Raw genomic sequence first — 18,036 nt, forward strand, 5'->3', positions numbered from 1 at the left:
AGATATTGAATATTAATCTTCAATAGAGGTTACACTCAATTCATTTTATGTAATTTCTTGATTAATGTTAAAAACATACTTCTCAAACATTTATGAATGCACCTCTAAATAGAAGGCATGTCTTTGAATAGAGAGAATAGCAAATCACTCTATTCTTTCACCAGCCTAGATGCAACTGAATTAAAAGTGAGACTAGAAGCCAGTTGCCGATTTTATTTTCACACAGAAACAGAGTACTCTCGCCTAAGAGTCTGAGTACTACCAACTCCACCTGGAAGGATTGCTTCCACATAATACGAGTTGCCTTTGGGCATAAAGATAAGGGAATTCAAATTAATTTAGATACTCATTCCATTAAGCTGGGCTACTTTAAAATGGAGCTCCCCTATGTTAAAATGCAATAGTAACTGTTCATTATCTCTCATTCTAAGATGCTTTAAATGCTTTTTAGACAGTCTGTAGTTGCCACAAGGTATGTGACCAACAGAAATATTTCCCAAGCTTATTTAGCAGTGACAAGACATTAACTTTTTCTCGAAGGTCAAGGAGGTGTTGATAGATGCATCATCATGTTGTGAGCAAGACTGATAAAGAAGTCTTCCTTTAGGGGCGCCTGGGTGGCACAGCGGTTAAGCGTCTGCCTTTGGCTCAGGGCGTGATCTCAGCGTTATGGGATCGAGCCCCACATCAGGCTCCTCTGCTGTGAGCCTGCTTCTTCCTCTCCCACTCCCCCTGCTTGTGTTCCCTCTCTCGCTGGCTGTCTCTATCTCTGTCAAATAAATAAATAAAATCTTAAAAAAAAAAAAAAAGAAGTCTTCCTTTACTTGCTCCCTGGACTCAAAGAACAAATATTAAAAGAGTCGGTAGAGTGTTTTACAAAAGGATGTGCCCTTAAAGTGAGGGGCAGGATATGGACTATAGTGTGGCTTCGAAAATGCCATGCTTTGCACCAGTAATCAATATTATTAGCTTTAAGTTATCTTCAAAGCTTAAATCCAGGGATTTTTCTCTATGTTTGTTTCCTCAAAAATTTTTGATTTGTATGAAGTGGGGAAGACCCTTAAATTTTTTGTTTTAAATACTGCTAAGAAGGTTAGAAATTAAGATAACATTGAGATCCTAAAACCTGAAATCCAATTTAATAGTCTCAGTATGAGGGTGAGTTTTTTTTAAAGCAACAGTTCATTATCACTTCCCTGTCTTCAATCTATTCTTTTTTTTTTTAAGGGAAATAAAGGTTTTATTTTTTTTGCATTTTGTTAAAAGAAAATAAAGTTCTACATGATACAAACACCCAAACACTGATTTAATTAGGTATTTAAATATTTGCTGAAACATTATCTATTTCTTTTTCGAATCCTACTTTTAAAAAATCAATTACTTGCTTTGAAAAGTAGAATTTTTTGTTAGCATTTGTGTGTGTCGTAATTTCCAGGATGAAACTTGCCTTTTTAAAACTGAGGATCAGAGACAAATGACCTGTTCCATTTTTTCTTTCATATTTTTCCTACCTTTCCTTTCCAGTTCTCAACAGGCTGTGTCTTTGTGCACCTGAAGGAAAAGACAAACATCTTTTTTTGAATAAAGCTGTCCTATACAACTTGCTGGCATAAGTGAGAGGAATTCTCTCAGGCACACTTTTTTTCCCCATTTCCTCCCTCTATCTTGACCAGAGGTTCTCTCTACCCATACTCCAATCCCATAACCTGAAAAGAAAAAGAAAACATTGTTCCAGCTCTTTCTGGTTTGAAATAGGCCTTTGAGCGCTGTTTACAAAGAGTCATTTCCATGACAATAGCAAAGCCCTCAATTTCTATTCCGTTTTATAAGGAGGAAAGTCTCTCATTCAAGTGACCCTTCAGACCTGTATTTTTTCCAAGGTGTGAGATCAGATGTGAAATGAACCCATAAAGAAAGTGGTTGGGAAAAACCAATAAGCACACCCTGGGATTCTTTCCTGGCCTGTTTAGGGTTCCATGTAACCCTCGGCTCTATTTGCATTAGTCCTCCATTGAATGTAAGAATTAGAGAAAGTATTTTAAATAAGGAAATTGAAACTCTATCTACTTCTATTCTAGATTCTATTGAAAGTCTAAGGACATCTCATAAAATAAAATCACATTTATATAGGTAGTCGCACTTCCAAGAAATTAAAAAATTCAAATAACTGAGGAATTTGCAAGTCATATCTGTTGTCTGTTTAATACTGATGGAAACCATCCTACAAAAGGAACTTCAATATTTTCAGTAGCCTTCAAAACAGGAAACCTTTTTATGGTGGGATTTTGAGTAATAATTCTGCTTTTAGTATTTTTCAAAGCACTGAAGATAGTGAAATAAGACATAAATATGCTAAACTTTAAAAGTTTTCACTTTTCCAAAAGCTGTTTTGAGTTTCCAATGGAATACAGTCCTTTTCTTATTTTGTGGGAAGGATTTTGGCCATTAAACTGCGCAGTGAATCTGACCGTTAAGAGCAAGAAAATCTTGGATGCACATTGAATTAATGCTATAAACTTTCTTGTATGTCCTCAGATGCTTTGGAGGAAATTACATGAGACAAGGGGACCAGTTCCCCGCCCACTCCCCTGCCATTTGTGAAGTAAAAAGTACCTTTGAACACAGAGTTTCATAATAATTGCATAACTATTTCTGTTTTCTCATCAGTGCCAGCCTGCTACTGGTGAGGTACAGCAGTCTGAAAAGAAGTCATCTGAGAACGGAATTCTAACAGCTTAACAAATATTTCCTGCAGCCACCCCTCTTCTTTCTAATTTACAAAAAGCCATTTCAAAAATTTCTGAGCAGTGATACTATAAAAAAAGTAAACTATAGACCAATATCTCTGATGAATGTAGATGCAAAAATCCTCTGCAAAATTCTAGCAAACTCAATCTGACAATACATTAAAAAAATCATTCTCCTCAATCAAATGGGATTTATTCCAGAGATGCAAGAATACTTCAATATTTGCAAATCAAGCAACATGATACCTCACATCAATAAAAGAAAGGATAAAAACCATATGATCATTTCAATGGATGCAGAAAAAGCATTTGACAAAGTACAACATCCATTCATGATAAAAACTGTCAACAAAGTAGATTTAGAGGGAATATACCTCAACATAATAAAGGCCAAAGATAAAAAACCCAGAGCTAACATCATACACAATGTAGAAAAACTGAGTTTTCCTCTAAGATCAGGAACGAGACAAGGATGTCCACTCTTACCCCTTTTATTCAACATAGTACTGGAAGTCCTAGCCATGCAATCAGACAACAAGGAGAAATAGTGCTTGCTTTCGCAGCACATATACCAAAAAATTGGAAAGATACAGGGAAGATTAGCATGGCCCCTGTGCATGGAAGACATAAATTTGTGAAGTGTTCCATATTTTTAAAAAAAAATCAGTAAAAGGCATCCAAATTGGTAAGGAAGAGGTAAAACTTTAACTATTTGCGGATGACATGATACTGTATATAGAAAACCCTAAAAATTCCACTAAAAACTAATACTGATAAATGAATTCAGTAAAGTCATAGGATACAAAATTAATATACAGAAACTAGTTGCATTTCTATATATTAATAATGAAGTAGCAGAAAGAGAAAATAATAAAACAATCCCATTTACAATTGGACTAAAAAGAACAAATACTTAAGAATAAACTTAACCAAGAAGGTGAAGGACCTGCACTCCAAAAACTATAAAACACTGATGAAAGAAATTAAAGATGACATAAACAAATGAAAGATGTTCCATGAGCATGGGTCAGAAAACCTAATATTATTAAAATGTCCATTCTAGCCAAAGCAATCTACAAATTTAATGCAATCCCTATCAAAATACCAACAGTATTTTTCACAGAACTAGAACAAATAATCCTAAAATTTATGTGGAACCACAAAAAAAAAAAAAAGCCAAAGCTACCTTGAAAAAGAAAAACAAAGCTAGGGGTAGCACAGTCCCAGGTTTTAAGATGTACTACAAAGCTGTAGTAATCAAAACAGTATGGTACTGGCACAATAATAGACACATAACTCAATAGAATAGAATAGAGAGCCCAGAAATAAACCCACACTTATATGGTCAATTAATCTATCACAAAGGAAACAAGAAGATACAATGGGGAAAAGACAGTCTCTTCAACAAATGGTGTTGGGAAAACTGGATCACTTTTTAATACCATACATAAAAATAAACTCAAAATGGTATAAGGACCTAAATATGAGACCTGAACTGTAAAATTCCTAGAAGAAAACATAGGCAGTAGTCTCTTCGATATCAGCAACATTTTTCTAGATATGTCTCCTCAAGCAAGGGAAACAAAAGCAAAAATAAACTATTGGGACTACACCAAAATAGAAAGCTTTTGCACAGTGAAGGAAAGCATCAACAAAACCGAAAGACAACCTACTAAATGGGAGAAGGTATTTGCAAATGATGTATCCAATAAAGGGTTAATATCCAAAATATATAAAGAATTTATACAACTTAACACCAAAAAACCCCAAATAATCCAATTAAAAATGGGCAGAGGAGGGCACCTGGGTGGCTTAGTTGGTTAAGTAGCTGACTCTTGATTTCGGCCCAGGGTCCTGGGATCCAGCCCTGCATCAGGCTCTGCACTCAGTGGGAAACTGTGTGAGGATACTCTCTCTCCCTGTGCTCCTCCCCCTGCTCTCTCTCTCTCAAATAAATAAATAAATCTTTTTTAAAAAATGGGCAGAGGACCTGAAAAGACATTTTTCCAAACAAGGCATACAGATGGCCAACAGAAACATGAAAGGATGAGCAACATCACTAATTATAAAGGAACTGCAAATCAAAACCACAATGAGATACTACCATATACCTGTCATAATGGCTAAAATCAAAACCAAGAAGAAATAATAAGTGTTGGTGAGAATGTGGACAAAAAGGAATCCTTCTGCATTGTTGGTGAGAATGCTAGCTGGTGTAGCCACTGTGGAAAACGGTATGAAGATTCCTCAAAAAAATTAAATACAGAATTACCATATGATCCAGTAATTTCAATACTAGGTATTTACCCAAAGAAAATGAAAACACTAATTGAAAAAGATATATGCACCTCTATGTTTATTCCAGCATTATTTACAATAGCAAACTATGGAAGCAGTTCAAGTGTCCATCGGTAGATGGATGCATAAGGAAGAGGTGGTATATATGCACAGTGAAATATTACTTAGCCATAAAAAAGTGAAATCTTGCCATTTGCAAAAACATGGATGGACCTAGAGGGTACGATGCTAAGTGAAATAAGTCAGAGAAAGACAAATACCATGTGATTTCACCTGCGTGTGGAATTTAAGAAACAAAACAAATGAACAAAGAAAAAAAGAGACAAACAAACAAAAAAACCAAACCTTTACTATACAGAACAAACTGGTGGGAGGGGAGGTGCGTGGTGGTATGGGTGAAGTAGGGGGTTTAAGAGTACACTTACTGTGATGAGCACTGAGCAATGGATAGAATTGTTGAATCATTACATTGTACACCTGAAACTAATATAACACTGTATATTAATTATACTTGAATAAAAAAATTTCTGAGCACTGATATAGCTGCACAGAATGAAGTGATAAAATAGTAAGTATATAATCATGAGTAGATTAATATTAACTCCAAAGTCTATGTACTAAAATAATAAACCTCTGCATTGTTTTTATAATCATGAATATATATATATACTACCTCATTTTCCAAAGGACTAGGAAACTTTGGGTATATGACTATGTTACAAGGACAAGTAAAATACTATACTTGAAGACATGAGGTAAAATTCTTTGGCTTACTCCACGTGTATAGCTTGGGCAGAGCTGACTTCTTGTGACTCAGTTTCTCTAAAAACATGGATAAAGAGACCCTTGACTAACAATCACAAGTGTTCAAAAGTCTCAAAGTTAAATTTTCCTTCTGGTAGTTATAGCTAGATGAGAATGAGGAAATATGGTAGATGAAGAATATTTTATAAAATGAAGACATCTAAGGGTTTCTTTTAGAGCTGGTTAATTAGTAGGCCTTTACCCTTATGCCTGGGCTGAGCAGTTTTTCAGACAATACCTTGAACTGCAGAGCCCATTGTGTGGTAAGAAAATTTTCATTTTAGGTGTCACATTCCATCTCACTGTTGCTGCCATGCCACACTGCTCAATTTTGGAAATATGTTTTTTATTATTATTTTTAAAATCTTAGAGTATTTTGGGCATAGTGGGTACTTGTTAGAACTGATAATGATGGGCAATTTTTTTCTCCTTCTATGTTATATGTATGATATATCTGCAGTAAATATTTTTCTCAAAATATATTAAATTTGCCTTGTGTTCAAAAAGAGACTACTTTATTGGTGATCATGTGCTTAGTGTAGTGAACACAGGTTTTGGAGTCAGGAATTTCAACCCTGGCTTTACTAAATATTCTTGAGTAAGTTATTTAACGTTTCGGACTCTCAGATTTCACATGTGAAAAGTGTAAATAGTAATGCATAACTCTCAGTTTTTATTCCGAGACAAATGAAATGAAAAAAAAAATGTGCCTAGTATGGTGCTTAACATACAAGTGATTTATTTTATTATTGTTATTATTATTAATAGAAGTAAGACTCTATAATATAATTTTGTTTAAAACCTTATTTGAAGATTTTTTTTTTTAATTGAGTTGACTAGAGGCATCTGCGTGGCTAAATTGGTTAAGCGTCTAACTTTGCCTCAGATCATGATCTCAGGGTGCTGGGATCAGGGTCCCTGCTCTACAGGGAGTCTACTTGTCCTTCTCCCTCTGTCTCTGCCTTTCCCCCTGTTTGTGCGCGTGCTCTCTCTCTCTTTCTCAAATAAAATAAAATAAAATCTTTTTTAAAAATGAAATAAATTGAGTTGAATAAGTGGAGTGACCAAATGGATTAAGTTTCCAAATTGGTTTGTTTCATGTAGATAAAATTAGTGATATTTTTGTCTTCTACTTCAAGCATTGGTTCAATTTTTATCTGAATCTTTGGGTAGTGGGTATTTTGGACATGTGTGAAAGAAATATAACCTATACTGTCTTTCTGTGTCTTAATTTAGCTTAAGCCTTCATTGTGCTATTTGGGTTTTACTTACCTTTCCAGGGTTATACACAGGTTTTGGGGGCTTACACTATAGCAGGGAACAAAGGTGGGAGTGGACAAACTCTCCCTTAGTCATTGGTACACACCAGTTGCTGCTGGTAATTCTCTGGACAGAGATCAGGAAAAACTCCATTCTCCTTGCCAGGTCCTAATTTAGTTGGTTATTTTTATAAAGCGATGAGTGGAAGGTTAGGATTTTAGGAAACAGACATTAATCGGAAGAGTTTTTATAGCAATGCCTCTTTTATTTTCCATTGAAAATAAAATTAAATAAAAATCAGATATATCCACACTGGTTTCCCAGTGCTTTACTGATGAGGTTTCATGTTTTATTTTTTTTGGTCTAAGCAACAAAGATGAATCTTTCCATATCCATATGATGCCTTGTCTTTGGGAAATGGACAAAAAGTTCATTCAGAGTTAAGTTCAAAAAAATACTGCTTCCTTTTGACAGTGAGGTGTACTGCCTTTCTCTTTTATATCTGAGATGACTGACAGGGATGACATTTGTTAGAATGCTCCTTTTTTGTTTGGGGCAAACATCCTTTATTCTGCAGTGGAAATATTACAAAGTAGCAAGCTTGGTAGCCAGCCTTCAAGGTAGTGCCTAATGAGCCGTTCCTTCTGGCATTCTTGATCTTGTGTGATCTTCTCCCATAATCAGTAGACTCGACCTGTGTAATCAGTAGGATCTTGGAGGAAATAACAATGTACAATTTCTGAAGCTTGGTCATAAAAGATATTGTGGCTTCTGCCTTGCCTTCTCTTCAGTCTCTCTTCCCAGGGAAGCCAACCACTATGTTTTGAGAATCTTCAAGCAGCACTGTGAAGGAGAGGAACTGAAGCCAATTGCCAATAGCCAGGGTGAACTTGTTAGTCTTGTGAGTGAGCCACCTTGTAAGTTAGATCTTGCAGACTTACAAGGTGTCAGATGAGTGTAGTCTTAGCTGACATTTTAACTCATGAGAGAGTCTGAGCCAAAATGACATAGCTAAGCCACTCTGAAATTCTTGACCTACAGAAACATGTGAGATAATTAATAATTATATAATTTTAAGCCATTAAGTTTGGGAATAATTTGTTATTGCAGCAATAGGTAACTGATACACAGGCATGTAAGAATTCTTATGAATAGATATAAAGGCTTTGTCAATAATCCCTTGCTTTTTTTCCTCTTTTTGTAATATATACAAATTATCCTTTGGGAATGGAATGGCTCAAGTTTTGTAGTCCTGCACTCTGCAAATGACAGTCCATCTTCGCCAAGTTCATTTTTTTCTCCAAAAAAAAGATTTAACACATGTCAAATGACCAAGAGTTTTAGTCAGCTGAGTCAAGATAGTCCAAAATTCTCTTATTTGTGTCCACCTCGCTCTCATTCCTTCTCCATCTCATTCTCTTACTTCTGTGCCAGTCTTGGTAGAGTTGAATGGCTGGGGCACAAGAGAATTTTTGCTGTTTCTGTGTCAAACTTTGGGAGTAAGGAAGCATGAGAGACTCTGGGTTTTCTGTATTCTCATCTGCTTAAATTCACCACAGTTATACCTTCTGTCTAAGGGTTCTGGCCCCATCAGGTCTTCTGTATAGGACCTTCCAAAATCTCTATTATCACCAATTAGGGAACCTATTTCTAGTCTATATGTGTGTGTGGTAAAGGTGATAGGTGAAGGTGGTAGATATGGAATCTTTCTTTCTTAATTTCTTCTGAGTATTTTGTCTCTACTCAAGATATTGCCCATTTAAGTTCTTAGGTGCTTGAAAATCATAGCCAGAAAGACTGTTAGACTTTTCTGGCTTTTGCCTTGTTTACGCCTCATCACAGGCATCTTCTTTGTTTGAATGAGGAGAAGGGATAGAGGAAATGTTGGGAGAAAAATGATTATATGTTAATATCTCAGATATGATGCTGTGCTTGCTTTGGCAGCACATATACTAAAAGTGGAATGATACAGAGAAGATTAGCATGGCCCCTGTGCAAGGATGACACATAAATTCATGAAGTGTTCCATATTTTTGTAATAGTAGAGGACTTTAACATCCCCCTCATTGCAATGGACAGATCATCTAAGCAGAAGATCAACAAGGAAAGAAGGGCTTTGATGAAACACTGGGCCAGATGGACTTCACAGATATATTCAGAATATTCCATCCTAAAGCAACAATATACACATTTTTCTCAAGTGCACATGAAACATTCCCCAGAATAGATCACATCCTGGGTCACAAATCAGGTCTCAACCAGTACCAAAAGATTGGGATCATTCCCTGCATATTTTCAGACCACAATGCTTTGAAACTTGAACTCAATCACAAGAGGAAATTTGGAAAGAGCTCAAATAAATGGAGGCTAAAGAGCATCCTACTAAAGAATGAATGGGTCAACCACGAAATTAAAGAAGAATTTTAAAAATTCATGGAAACAAGTGAAAAATGAAAACACAACTGTTCAAAATCTTTAGGATGCAGCAAAGGCGGTCCTAAGAGGGAAGTCCATAGCAATACAAGTCTTTCTGAAGAAACAAGAGAGGTCTCAAATATACAACCTAAACTGACACCAAAGGAGCTGGAGAAAGAACATTAAGGAGGGCACGTGATGTAAAGAGCACTGGGTATTACATAAGACTGATGAATTACTCACCTCCACGCCTGAAAGTAATAATGCATTATGTGTTAATTAATTGAATTTAAATTTTAAAGAAAGCAGAGAGAAAAAAAAAGAAACTGCAGGCACAGCATAAGTAGATGGATTTGACTGTCTGGGTTTGGGTGAGCTCTGAGACTCTGTTTGGATGATGTGGCATTAAGGGCACAGTGGCCTCAGCTGTACTGTCTACTCCTGGGTCAGTCAGGGCCCAGTCAGGAGACTTAAAACAACACCGGTCATTGGAGAGAACTTGTTTTATTTTATTTTTTTCTAAGCCTATTCTGAAATAATTTTGGGCTTTCGGTTTCAAAATTCGTCCAGAGAATTCCCATATACCCTTCACCCAGCTTTCCCTAATATTATCATCCTATGTAACCATAGCCACAATACAACGACCTAAACCAGGAAATGAATATTGATATGATAGTATTCACCACACTACAGACTTTGTTGTAATATCTCCGCTTGTCCCACTGTTGTCTTTTTTCTGATGCAGGCTCCAAACCAGGATCCCACATTTCATTTCGTTTTCATGTTTCCTCAATTTGTCTTTCATGACCCTGGCACTTGAAGAGTACTGTCTGGTTACTTTGCAGGAATATCTTTCAATTGGGGTACCTGGGTGGCTCAGTCGGTTAAGCGTTGGACTCTTGGTTTCAGTTCAGGCCATGATCTCAGGGTCTTGAGATGGAGCCCTGCAGTGGACTGCATACTCAGCAGGGAGTCTGCTTCTCTCCCTCTCCCTCTGCCCCTCCCCCCACTTGTATGCTCTCAGGCAGTGTTCTCTCTCTCTCTCTAAAATAAATAAATCTTGAAAAAAATACATTATGCCAACACACTTAGGACAATTCATACGGGGGTTTCAAGTTTTACCCTAATTTTGCCCTAAAATTATATGTGAATAAAAGTTATCTGAAGGTAGGAGTAAACACAGGGAATGAAGTTTAAGTAAAGCTAAGACACTTCTGTGGGTCCTGGCTATTTTAGAAAACCGGAAACATTCATTCTTAAGATGCCACAAATAAAAAGTTTGACAATAGTATAAATTAGATACATGGTAATATTATAATAACAACTGAATTCCTTTAGACATCTTACAGGTGTAGGCAAACTAGTTCTTGGTGCTATCTGTTGAATGTGCAGACCGGTGGTTTTATACAACATATTACATAGAGAACTGTTAAAAATGCAGGCGCTCAAGCTCTGCCCTAGCAACTCTGATTCAGATCAAATCGTTTATTTCATTTAAGGGTGTGGTCACTTTTATTCCTCAAGTTATGTATTCATTTATTGACTAACAGGCTAATTGTTCTCAGAAGATAATTCTGTTGCCTTTGGAATTAATAAAGGCAGGAGAAAATGATTATTAACAGAAAAATTTGTTTTTTAGTAGCTTGTACAGCTCTAAACAGTTTACAAAGTATTGTCAAAGAACTGTCAACACAGAGCAAGTGGAGCCAAGGAGTGGAGAGAGACACACAGGATTCCAATGATACCATCTGTTTGCCTAAAGCCAGTATACCTCTGGTCTATTCATTTACATGAAACAATAAATTCCTTTTCTTTATTAAGTTAGGTTGAATTGGGTTTTCTGACATCTTAACTAAAAGAATCTCAACTGATAACAGTTCCCCACAAATGGTTGTTGAATCTATGCTTGAATGAAAGATTGAAGTGTACAGTAGTCAACTGCTCCTGACTTTTTTGGGGGTAAGAAACATCTCTGTTGTGTAGCACAGTTCCAGTGGCCACCATTTATGTGGAATATAATATTAATGGTGCTCTCCAGGATGTGGGCAACAAGGCAGCCCTGACGGAAGGTGATTGTGGGGTGAGAGAGACTCTGTGGTTCTTAGTGCTGTATCATTCATACCCTGGAGTCCCATTTTCCCAAAGTGGGCTGACCACGTTCTCTACATTCCCTTGTGTTATGGATCCATTACTCTTCAGGAGTTCCATCCAGTTTTTCTTCTATTAGCGGAAAGCCAGAAGCATTTAATTTGGCGGTGCTAAATAGTATTTAGAATATGTGTAGTCCTTATGCTTAGGCCTCATTATCATGTACTTATACATAATTATTATTTTTATTTTAAGTTTTATTCTATTAAAGTACACATTTTACTGAATCAATTCATGGTGACTCAGGCTTTATAATGTATCGGTCTATAAAATGTTTAAGTAGTTACAAATTTTTAAAAAACTGGGGGAATTCTTGCTCTATATCCATGCGTTGACCTGAGTTGAATCTTTCTTCCTTTTTTTGTTTTCCATTTGTATAGCTAACTCCTTTGTACACTCACTTAGTGGTTTGAAGAAATACAAGGAAGAGAGCATGGAGAAGAAAACTGATCTATTCCCATTTTAAAAAATTAGCAGTATGCTTCCTCAATAGGGCTCACCTCAGGGATAATTTTAGTTTTCTCCTGAAATTCTGTGACTCTCTTGCATTTAAGTGACTTCTTTTGTTCGACTGGCATAGGTCCAGCTGAACCAGTTCTCAATGACCAGGAAGTTGAGAAAAATCTGATTTGTTTTGGCCTATTTGCAGAGAAGGAACACATGTTGCTATGTACAAAAGGAAATGGCCAGTCTCTGAAAATTTCTAATAGAATAATGTGCAAGCATTTTTGTTAAGTTCTGAAAATATTTTGTCCTGTAATATTTTTGCAAGTTGCCAAACCTAAGTAATATTTTTTATACACATTCTCATTTTAAAAAATTAAGTCACCAGTGAAGATTGCTAGTTTTACATTGAACATTTCTAACCACCAGGCTTTGGAAGGGTCACCCTACTCTATATGATAGAGGAAGGTAAACAGTTCTAGGTAGCAGCCAGCATAGATACCTTCTTGCCTGGACTTATTTTCATAACTGTTGAAATGTTCCATTTTCATAACTTTTCCTTAAGTTTTCAGAACTAGAGAGAGAGTAAGGCATAAAATAGTTATCTGCTTATGACATCTGGCCATAGCTACTGGGCATAGTAACATTCACTACTCAGTGAAAAGATACTTCCTGATGTCTGTTACTATGATGAATACTGAAGCAAGCAAACTATAGATAGAAATTTCCAATAATAAACTCAAATGCATACTGGAGAGATAGATGATAGATAGATAGATAGATAGATAGATAGATAGATGATAGATAGATAGATAATTTTATTTTCAGGAAGAAAAAGAATTGTCATCTTGACTAGCCACATTTAACATAATAGTGCTTTTTGTATCTCCCCTTTGAATTTAACACCCACCATGGAGATGTAGTAAAAATGAACTACTGCTTTTGTGCCTGAGTAGGATAAGCTGATTTTGGAAGTGGGGAGTGGGCATGCTGGACATTGGGAGTACTTTGCGAGGATAGTACAATATAACATTCTGAACCAGTAGGCCCACTGAGGATGTTATGCCTTTGGTGTTACCCAGTTCATTCATAAATATGATTTGATAATGACATTGACAATGGTAAAGAAAAGCATTTTCTCATTAATTTGAGGACAAAACTTCTGGTTCGCAAAGTGAAATAGGAACATACTCTAAAAGCCCAGAAGAAATTTGGAACAAATAGTAAGGGTTAGTTTCCTATTATTCCACAGAATCAGGGTGTATGAAATCTTTACTAATGTATTCATCTCTGAATATTTTAGTCTAGGAAACCAAAACAATCTAATATCAAGCTAAGAGATTCATTCAGCTAAGGAATATTTCTTTCAGACAAGGTAACTGGAGCTTTTATTTGCAATTGCTCCTACTTGTCAAAAATAATGGAAACTGGAAAAAAAATTAATTAAATCAGAGCAATAGAAAAAGTCCCAGAAATAATGTCACTTAAGGCAGATGTTAAAGTATTAAAAGTAGAAAAAATACATAAAACTATATTTGCAGTAATATATCCAATTTTGCATATAATAAAGCATATCATATAAACCACACACACAGAGAGAGTAAAACAGTTGAAAGGCCATAAGTGTTAACAATGGTTATGTCTAAATAGTGGTATTATGGAAGATTTTAAAACTGCTCTTTGTACTTTACTATATTTATCACATTTTCTACCAAGAACAGTTGTTACTTTTTAATTAGAGAGAAAATAAATGCTACAAAATGTCTAAAGCTTTATAAAAAACTTAATTTTTATAATTTTTAAATTTTTTTACACGAAATTTTAGAATTGTATTTCCTATTGAAGAGAAGCCATGTTGTTTTAAGTATAAAAAGTGCCCAATATACAAAACTCTAACTGAATTGCAGATTCTACATTACAGCATTTTCTTCTACAGGGCTTGCTACATTTTCTGGTTTGGTTAGATCCACTTTTATTTCTCCATAACAAAATTTTTCCACTTGTGGAAACAGTGCATTATCTCTGCTTTTGCTAGTAACTTCTCCTCTTCTCTCTTAAAATCTATGTCTGTAAAGTCCTTTTAAAAATGTCTCCCTTCGGGAAATCTTTTCTTATTAAACCTGTCCTACGTTGATTGCTTTTTAATGTAAATCTTCAGCTAGTGTGCATTTGTTTTTACTATAGTAGTTTATGGTTGTTGTCATGTAGCTTTATATATAATTCTTTGTAATTTACTTTTTGTTGAAGCGTTCTTCTGTGTCTAGAGGATAAATTCTCAGGGTGCAGAGGCTAGAGCTTGCTGTTTGTTTCCTGCAAAACCACTGGAATAGTGAATCTATACTAATCAAGCAGCTGGAAATATATAATGACAGGTGAACCAAGAATCCTGTGAGAAAAATTGTGGAGAGAAATAATTAGGTAAAATTCTGAACCCTTGGCTGCTGGTTGAATCAAATATCTCTTGATGGTGTCTGCTCAGCTGTGCTGCTTATATCCAAACTATTTCAATAATGTGGGTGTGGATGAAAATGTGTCTTTGCTATCAGTTTCTCACTTTGCATCTCATTTATGGACTGACTGGTTTTCAGAGACAGAAACCCTAGGATGCTGACCCAACTTCAGATTCCCTAGCAGCTTTCTGACCACTCTCTTAGGCCTGATAGTTTTCTATTGTTCCTCTACATTGGATATTGTTTGGTAACTGGGCATTGTGTTATTTTGAATTATTTTTATGTCTTCCAGGGTCGGTTCTAAAATCACACAAGTCATAGCAACTAGAGAATATTTCAGTGTGAACCATTATTTGCAATCTTAGAAAGTCTTTATAAATGCACAGGTTGAAAGTTAGTTTTGTTGTTATTGCTGTTTGTACATATTTAGGCAGCTTTCTTTTTCAGTAAGTCCTTTATGAAACGTGGCATTTGACAAAGTGTCAGTATTAGAAAGTTTAGAGCAGGGAGTTAATATGGCCAGATGTGTATTCTTTCCAGGAATATTAGTTTTTAGAAAGTGCGATTTGGGGAGCAACTGCTTTATACAAAAGAACAGTCTGAGGGGGAAAATTGAGGGTATAGGGAAGAAAGCTACCTAATATACAATTTCTTATCTCTACTGCGAGTGAGGTTTTTCTCCACATCCGAGCAGATGTCCTTGTGCTGTGTCTCGTGGATTTGCTGCTGTTGTGGCATTCTGCTGGCAGTGAGGGAGAGGACTGGAGTGATGCCTGCGTTTGTCTCATCCAACTTCATGTTTGATGTGAAACATGGTTCTTGGGATGACATTTTACAGGAGCTACCCCAGCTGCTGGCCTATTCTTACATTCTCCGTCCGTCCTGCTGTTAACTGAGCAGGAAGATAACCTGAAACAGTGGGAATTTGAAAGGTGTGATTCGCCAGTGACAAAAGAGCCAAGGGTGGACAAGGCTCAGGTCGTCCGAGATAAGCGATCTTGTTTTTGTGTTGTTTTGTTCTTTTTTTCCCTTTTTCTTGAGTTCTGGTACGGCCATGCCAGGCTTCCAAGTTGTTAAAATCCTAGTAGGCTCAAGGAAACATTTCTCCTCAGTTTATTGTACCTCCCATAGAGTCTTGGGGGCACTTTTTGAAGAAGAGTTTCCAAATATAAAGCTTGTAAACAAGTTAGAAACTACTGGAGTTGATCTTGTATGGTCCTCTCTGTAGTGAGTGTGCCTGTGTCCTCAGGGAACAGAGAAATGAAGAAGCATCTGATTCACATCCATTTCACTCCATCTAGACTCTAGTCCTACCACAACATACAGATGTAGTGTTGTTGCATGGTATTTGTTGGACATGAAATAGAAATCTAGCTTAAGCACGTGCATCCAGCATGTTTGCTGGATGACCTTAGGCCCACTGTCCTCTTTCACAACTCATCTTAGACTTGTTTGGAAACCCGGCTTCTCTGTATCAGTGATGTAAAACCCGCGAATGACCATTTGCAAAGAAGGGATGGAAACAATCCACAATGCAGAAACCTGGGCTCAGAATATTGCCTTCCTCCTCTTTTGGCTCTAAATCTGGTCCTTTCACTTACTGCTTGGTGAGAGAACTGCTTGTACCTGAGTAATGCAGACTTTCCTTGCCAGGAAACCCTATAAATTCATCTATGTTTCAAATTGCTCTTTGGCAGTCTTTGTTTCTCATTGTCTAACACAGGATAAATGTGATTGCTCTCCCAAATAGTGGAGACAGGGTTGTGAATGCAGGAAGGATGTTTGACTTCATTTCTCATTGTTAAAGTCATTACACCTACTTCTGTGCATTTTGTGTGCGTGTGAAGTTCAAATAAATTAATACAAGTAAAGTGACAGGGCCTGGCACTTGGTAAAGATTAGCTATTATTATTAATTCTGTCATTTAGGGATATTAACATCATTTACCAGGGTCTGAGGACAGATCCAAGCTACACCTGACAAATATACAGACTTCTGGAAACCACTGGCTATGGGTTGAATGATAAGAAACTTTGTAAGTAAACTTTCAAGACTTCTAAAATTGAAATTTAAACAAATAACAGTTTTATGCCAAATACTTGAACAAAGGGTCCAGGCATTAGCTCCTTTAAACAATTTCAGTCAGGGAGAAGATTTTTGTGAAAAATGTAAAGTTCTTGGGACCCTAGGGTAAGTACGTGCATCTGTGTGTGTCAAAAATGAAAGGCAGAATAGAGAATTCTCATTTTTATAGAAAGGCCTATTAATTTGCTAACTGATTCAGTATCTGGGATCAAATTAACAAGGCACTCAAAAGGAAGGCAGGGTAAAAAGACTGAAATATTCTAGTAAAGACACTTGACAGTGGTTGGCCGTGGCTCCCAGTAGCATATTGAAATGCTTGGGAGAACAAATCACAATGTTGGGAAACATCAAAATGTTCAGCTCTTTGGTAAAGTTGTACTTCACGCCTGCCCAGCCCCCCATGCCCCTGTTGGGCGGGAGCGTCCTCCCTGCTCCACTACACACTAGTTACTGCTTGGTTGGCACATAACACATTTCATAAAAACAGGAACACTGGGTGAAAGACTCTGATACGAAGTCATATTATAACCAGCAGTTCACGTGTACATTCACAGCACATAGTTTAATGGAAAACTTGCCTAAATAAGATTGTGCTTTATAATTCCAGCACTACATGGATTTTAAGGTTAATTTTCTCCCTGCCTCTCACTTGAGGAGAACTTGCTTGTAAACCTAGTGCCAGATGTCCCCTGATGTGCTTCAGATGTCACTGTAGATAATGAGTCAAAGGGTTACTCCTTAGTTGTGTTTCTCAAGACCCACTGATCTTGTTTTCTGTCCCCTTGATGAGCAATTAATTAACTTAGATTAGCTTTTCATAAAAGAAGCACTGCCTCGTCCACTGAAGGAACACCTCAGGAGTATTACGTCCTAACACCAGGACTATCAAAACAAGAAAGATAAGAAACCTATTTTCATTTTTTTATAAGTTTTTATTATGATATGTTAGTCACCATACAGTACATCCTTAGTTTTTGATGTAGTGTTCCACGATTCATTGCTTGCATATAACACCCAGTGCTCCATGCAATACGTGCCGTCCTTAATACCCATCACTGGCCTATCCCAATCCCCCACCCCCGCCCCTCTGAAGCCCTCAGTTTGTTTCCCAGAGTCCGTAGTCTCTCATGGTTCATTCCCCCTTCTGTTTATCTCCCCCCCTTCATTCTTCCCAAGAAACCTATTTTCAAAGGGAAACTTTGGCTGCCCTGGTGAATTAGTCTTGGCTTTGTGTTTTGAGACTTATCTCTGTCAACGTTCTAACAGAGCAAAAGAACTCTTGCAGAGAGAAAGTAGTAAAAGAAATCTCTCCATATGTCCCTCTGTGGTACTCAGGACTTCTTCATAAAATGCAGTGCTCAAGATATACAACTTACTTGGCTACC

At 36.6% G+C, this 18,036-nt stretch overlaps 2 non-coding genes across 2 annotated transcripts; both read left to right on the forward strand.

Annotated features, from left to right (window-relative positions):
* Positions 1 to 3,294: 3,294 nt before the first annotated feature.
* Positions 3,295 to 3,401, forward strand: LOC113255398 (U6 spliceosomal RNA). Its single transcript, XR_003316277.1, has one exon. It is a non-coding gene; the product is annotated as a U6 spliceosomal RNA (small nuclear RNA).
* Positions 3,402 to 9,037: 5,636 nt separating this feature from the next.
* LOC113255389 (U6 spliceosomal RNA) lies at positions 9,038 to 9,144 on the forward strand. The gene has a single exon (XR_003316268.1). It is a non-coding gene; the product is annotated as a U6 spliceosomal RNA (small nuclear RNA).
* The last annotated feature ends 8,892 nt before the right edge of the window (positions 9,145 to 18,036 follow it).

The sequence above is a fragment of the Ursus arctos genome, unplaced genomic scaffold (assembly GCF_023065955.2).
Source record: "Ursus arctos isolate Adak ecotype North America unplaced genomic scaffold, UrsArc2.0 scaffold_5, whole genome shotgun sequence".
In the NCBI taxonomy this organism is placed as follows: domain Eukaryota; kingdom Metazoa; phylum Chordata; class Mammalia; order Carnivora; family Ursidae; genus Ursus; species Ursus arctos.